Consider the following 6156-nt stretch of genomic DNA (forward strand, 5'->3'; position numbering starts at 1 on the left):
CTCTTCTGGCCCTGACCACTTTCCAAGCCTCTAACACACTGCAATCTTACAGAGGAAGAGCTACTCTTAACCAGAGATGGGTCTGCTCTTTGCCCTAAGCTCCTGAAATATCTTGGCCAAAAACGTGATTTTGAGTGGGGGCTTTACTATGCAGTATCAGTTTAACCTCCAGATGGGCTGAAACTCAGCCATGTGAGCATCAGCTATATCTCTATGACTGACTTAAAAAGCTCTCTGCACTAAGGTTTGAGTCAGATTTCCTGGTTGACAGTACTCCATCCATATTTTCTCACATCATTGCTGGAAGACGTTAGTAGTGTCCATAGTTCCAGTGGGAGAGGGCAAGAGGAGATTTCCCACATAGACTCCTCCAGGATTCTGTTTCATACATCTCTGCCACTGGCCTAATTTAATCTATTTCCTTTTGCTATAATAAACCATACCTGTGAGCAGAATAGCCTCCAATGAATTCTGTGAGTCCTAGTGAATTACTGAATTTGAAGGTAGTTTTAGAGAGCCCCTAATTTTGCATGTATATAATTCTCTGAACAAACAAATGTCTTTCCATCTATAGTTCCTCTGCCTTACTACTCCTTTCCCCATGACCCTGTGCTTTAATCGTCTGGAAAATTCCTATTCTTATACTTAGGATTGTTTCACAGCATCTCTTTTGTGAGTTTTCACCACATCTCTCTTTCAGACAAAATTAGTCTACTCCATTTCTATCCTGTCATGGTCCCACAGTTCTTTCAGGACCCAGCATAAACAATTATGTCCTTCACATCTTTATATTCTCTGAATCCAGCTGAGGGCTTCCCTCAGAGTAAGTTTTCAGTACATGTATATGGACTGAATGAATTATATATGCATGTATTTGAAATAGAGAAAAACCACTAATGAATACATCTTAGTGACAAATATATAAGCATTAGCAAGGAATGGCAAAGCAATACCTAACTGCTACAGTTTGGGGGGTTATTTTTGCAAGGGGAACAATATAATACAGGACACATAGTTTATAAGATTATTTATAATAGTCACTCAAAGAACGATATACAAGAGAGGGTAGGAAATCTGTCCACACACTAAGACCAAGAAATCCATCTGAAGGCCTGGATCTCACAGAAATGCATGAGTCCAGCTGAAGACCTAGAGCTCATAACAGTACCTCCCACAAGTTCAATTGGAGGCCTAGAGCCCATAACAATATCTCATGCAGGCCTGTTTTATGGATCTGCACTGCAAAGGCCCAAAGGTCAGTGGTGGAATCTAGAAAGCCTGTTCCAGCTGGATGAAGGATCTGTGCCCGCAGGCTGAAGGATCTGCACTGAAGCCAGGAAGCGACACTGAGAAGAACCAGAGCTCCCCTGAAAGGTACCACAGCCATCTTCAGCAACAGTGAGGTTCTGAGCTCCTCCGATGATCAAGATGGCCGAATTCCCATCAGGGAAGCCAACGCAGCAAGCTTCTCCAGGAGACTGAGCAGTGCACCATCTTCCCCTCCAGAGCCCGGAAGTAATGCTCCAAATGAGGACCAGAGCTCCCCCAAAGTGAACCAAAGCCATTCTCAGGGCCAACAAGGTCCCGAGCTCCTCAGAAGATGAAAACAGCCAAGTTCATAAGGAAAGCCAGCATAACGAGCTCCTCCAAAACAACCAACAGCTCCTTACAGCTTCCACCAGCTCCAACAGCCTTTCTTCGCTCCCAACAGCATTCTTCAGTTCCCAAAAACCTTTTTACTTTTTCTCCAGGTCGGCCTCTTATGCTGCTGGCAACAATCCCCAGATGGGCCTCCCACATCCAGCACCACACTTACTCATTTCAGCTGAGGGTTATAAGTTGCCCACAAGTTATCAATCCACTACACTAATATTTAATATTAATTATCTTTTTAAACCTGAAAAGGGACCAGGCATGGTGGTGCATACCTGTAATTCCAGCATTTGCGAGGCTGAGGCAGGAGGATCACTGCAAGTTCAAGGCCAGCCTGAACTATATAGTGAGACCCTGTCTCAAAAACAAACAAACCTGAAAATCTAGCTGTCTTTTAATATGACAAATGAGGAGCGATAGCTACAATAGAAGTTATTTATTAGAGACGCTTATGTCTACATATATAGTTGCAAGGTTAGGAATATTAAAATATGAGTAAAATATTATTAAAATGAGTAAATTTTCATATTCTAACTCATAAGTAGATTCATTTTTAGCAATCCAATTACTTTTTTTGTGTGTATGCGCTCAGAAGCCCTTACCTCTAGAAAGTATCAAGGAAACACATTTCTGTCTCTCAAGTCTTTCAGTTGAGTGTGCCAGGAATCTAACTCAGAACCTTGCACTTGCCAGAATCCAATTATTTTTTCTGTTGTTGTTGTCTCTTTTTTTTTTTTTTGAGACACGGTTTCACTGTGCAGTTCAGGCTGGACTTGAACTCACTTTGTAGCCCAAGCTGGCCTTGAACTCCCAGGGATCCTCCTGCCTCGGCCTCCTAAGTGCTGGGATTACAGCCATACACCAACACACCTCACCGGAGTGCAATTACTTTTGATAATAAAATATATCATTATATTTTCTGTCTTTTTTCAAGCCAACTTTAGTCAACTTATAGTGAGTGAATATAAGGAAGTATTTCAGAAATATGCTTATTTTTCTGAAGTACGTTCACAAAAACAGAACATAGAACTCCACAGAAATTATGTGGCTGTCATTATCTCACGTTGATATTTATGTTTTATTATGCTAAAGTAGTTGCTGATGAAGGTTTATCTCTTTGAACTTCTACATCTTGCATGCTTGGGTTTTAGTCTGAATGAAACCTGCAGCTGATATCATTTCCTGCCAAGGCTAAAGTAGTAACCACATAAAGTGCTCATTTACAAGGGTTTTGGCTTCAGGAACAGAGAGGAAGACTTTCACTACCTTTTGCTTTTGCATAGCAGCATTGGGAAACAACACTGAAACTGGATCTTAGAGATTGCCATCAACTGGTGGCTGCTCAGGAGCCCTTACTTCTAGAAGGTATCAAGGAAACAAATTTCTGTCTCTCAAGCCTTTCAGCTGAGTGGCAAGCAGTATGGACTTTAATGGCCAGTAACACATAGGTGCTGAGTCCTGACCCTCTTTCTACTTTACACCCTCCAGTCTCGCTTGACAGAAGTCTACTCTAAGTGGCCATGGCCATGAGGATAAATCTTCTCCTCCCTTTAATATTTCTCACCCCTCTTCCAACTTTCCCAAAAGTAACTGACTTTATTCGAAACACAGTGCAGAAAATTCAAGCATAATGATGCTCTAAAAAAACAATAGCTCCTCTTATTTAAGAGAAACAGCTAAACCACAGGCCAGGTGGTTCACCAAAGAGAACCAAGGAAAGTGATAGTTAAGAAGTGCCCTCGTGCGATCAGAACAAACTTCAAAGACTGGCCTCAAAACCTACCACTGGTGGAATATAATTGGATCAAAGTGCAGAGCAATTTATTCTCCCAGGGCTTTGTTAAAACAACTGAGGAGGCTGGGTGTGGTGGTACACACCTATAATCCCAGCACTTGGGAGGCTGAGACAGGAGGATTGCTGTGAGTGCGAGACCAACCTGAACTGCATAGTGAAACTCTGTCTCAACAAGACCAAAAACAACAATAACAACAACAAAACCCCCTGAGGAATCACCTGGTAATCTGAGGAAACTAACAGTTGTGTGTGGTGCCAAATGAGGCAGACAGTTAAATACATTCCTGCTGGCTTGAACCAGCGGAGCATGCATGATTGTCCTATGTGGCAGCTTGTACCATTGGTGGAACAAATGGATTTAATCACTTTCATCTTTCTTCATGCTAATAAAAAGTCTATACACGGAGCGAATCTAGTTGGTTGCTTGAATTTGAATAATTACTGCCCAAATACTGATACTATTCATACTTCTTAAATTTATTACAATTTAAAATTTTATTTCATTAAATTAAAAGAAATTTGTTTAAATTCATGAGTTTATTAACATTTTATATATAAAGGCAGCTGATCTATGCTGAGTGCACAAAACGTCATAATGAGTTTGGCTTTTTTTGTGGCCACAACAGCACCCACTTTTCAGATAATTTTTGGTAACATCCTCTTTATCACTCACATGTGTTTCTTGACAATCCTAAATAAGCTTCTAAAAGTGAATTTTGAGGGGAGCAATTTGCACCCATGGCATCAAAGACTGCTGCTTTTTCCATCACAGACATGTAAATCACAGGTGCAACCATTAAGCAAACATAATTGATATAATTTTATCCTGTATTTCTGCTGTTTTCCTTTGATGTATTGAGGAAAACACAGATATCCTCACCATAAAATCATACTTCCTTCTGTCACTACATTTTCCCAGGTTTCACTGCATTCTTAAATGCGCTAATAATTTCTTTCTTCCGTGATTTTCCTAAATCTATTCGAAGGACCCTCGGCACTTCATGTGGGTTTGTCAGAGAAATGTAAGCAGCTCAAAATAGGAAAGAAAAAAAAAAAATTCATGCTGCATGGCATTCTTCATATGTCGCTGGCACACATATCATCTTCAAACGGATACAATCTAATATCCAGTAACGATACTATCCCAATAATTAATAATGTACCTAAATTTTTTCATCACACATGGGGGAGGGGGATGGAAGGAAGGGGAAAAGGATTTATAGAAAAAAAAGAATTGAAGAAAAAATGAAAATAGAACTTTTGTAAATGAGGAGGGAAGAAGGTTTGGAAGGAGGAGAGGAGAAGGGGACAGAAAAAGAATTAATATGTATTATGTACATGTACAAACCCTTCATGAGGAAAGTGATCATTATGTACTGCAAACATGTACTAATAAAATTAATTAATTAATTAATTAATTAAAAGGAGATTGGAATAACCAAAAACATTTTTCATCTTGTTAATTGTAACAGATTCCCGGCATTGTGTTTTCTTCTTTTTTGCAATAAAGCCATATTGTATGGCTTATCCATTTGTTTCTTGAAATATAATTTTGAGTATATTATTAGATACAAATAATTTAGATAGTGCAAAAGGATCAATGCAATTAATATTTCTTATCAGAAGTTCCACATTTCACAGTTCTATGTGTTCATGTTCTATCCTGCTTCTTTCTATCATCAGTTGCCATTCTTCCACATTCATATGCCAATCTGCACTATGTTCACTGAATGTATTGGTTACAAGATTACATTCATCTAACTCAGATGCATCTTCATCTGAAGAGTAATCGGTCATGACTTTTTCCTCTGAGATATAATTACAGACTCATCTGATGAATCATCCACTTTCTGTGTTTGACACTCATGGGAAAAATTTTACAAAATTGAAATGACCTTAAAATTGAAAAAATGAATATATATGTATATTGTATACAAAATTATATACTACATATGTATAAAAAGTTATATATTACTTATAAATGAAAATGAGAAGAACCATCATGAAAAAACAAAGGAATAAAAACCGAAAAGTTTACCACTGACCTTAAAAATAATCTAGACATGAAATAACAATGATTCTTTTTGTTTTAGCACCTTTGTTTTATTTTATTTTAAAAAATAAAGGAAGGAAAACATATTAACAGGCAGACATCCATTTACAAAATAGCATAAGAACAATACAAACAAAACAGAGTTACAGACAAAGTTGTAGGAAATTAGCCATGGTTGTTGTATTACTTATTGATATCTTCGAAATGGTTTCTCAGGAAAACAAATAGAGACATACAAGCTTGATCGAACAACTAATCATTAACTGTTCCTTTCTGTAAAGCAATAGAAGACAGTAGTACAACTATGTTAGCTATCTTGTACATACATACTTACATAATTTTCCCTTCTTTCGCTTTTCTTTTCCCACACTCCAGTTGGCCTTTACTTTTGAGCATTTTCCTTTCATTTCACAATGTCTATCATACCTCCTAGTTTTTATTCACTCATTCAGGTCTTACACTACTGAGACAATACAATGCTTACACATGCAGGTCTGATTTATTTCACTTATGAGTATAGTCTCTAGTTGTGACCATTTACCTGTAAAAGCCTCGAGTTTATCTTTCCTTACAGCTGAGTACTATTCCATTATATAAAAGTACCACAATTTTTTTATCCAATCCTCAGTGGATGGACATTTGGGTTGCTTCCACA

This window comes from Chinchilla lanigera, unplaced genomic scaffold, assembly GCF_000276665.1.
Source record: "Chinchilla lanigera isolate Chin_1 unplaced genomic scaffold, ChiLan1.0 scaffold00009, whole genome shotgun sequence".
NCBI lineage: Eukaryota > Metazoa > Chordata > Mammalia > Rodentia > Chinchillidae > Chinchilla > Chinchilla lanigera.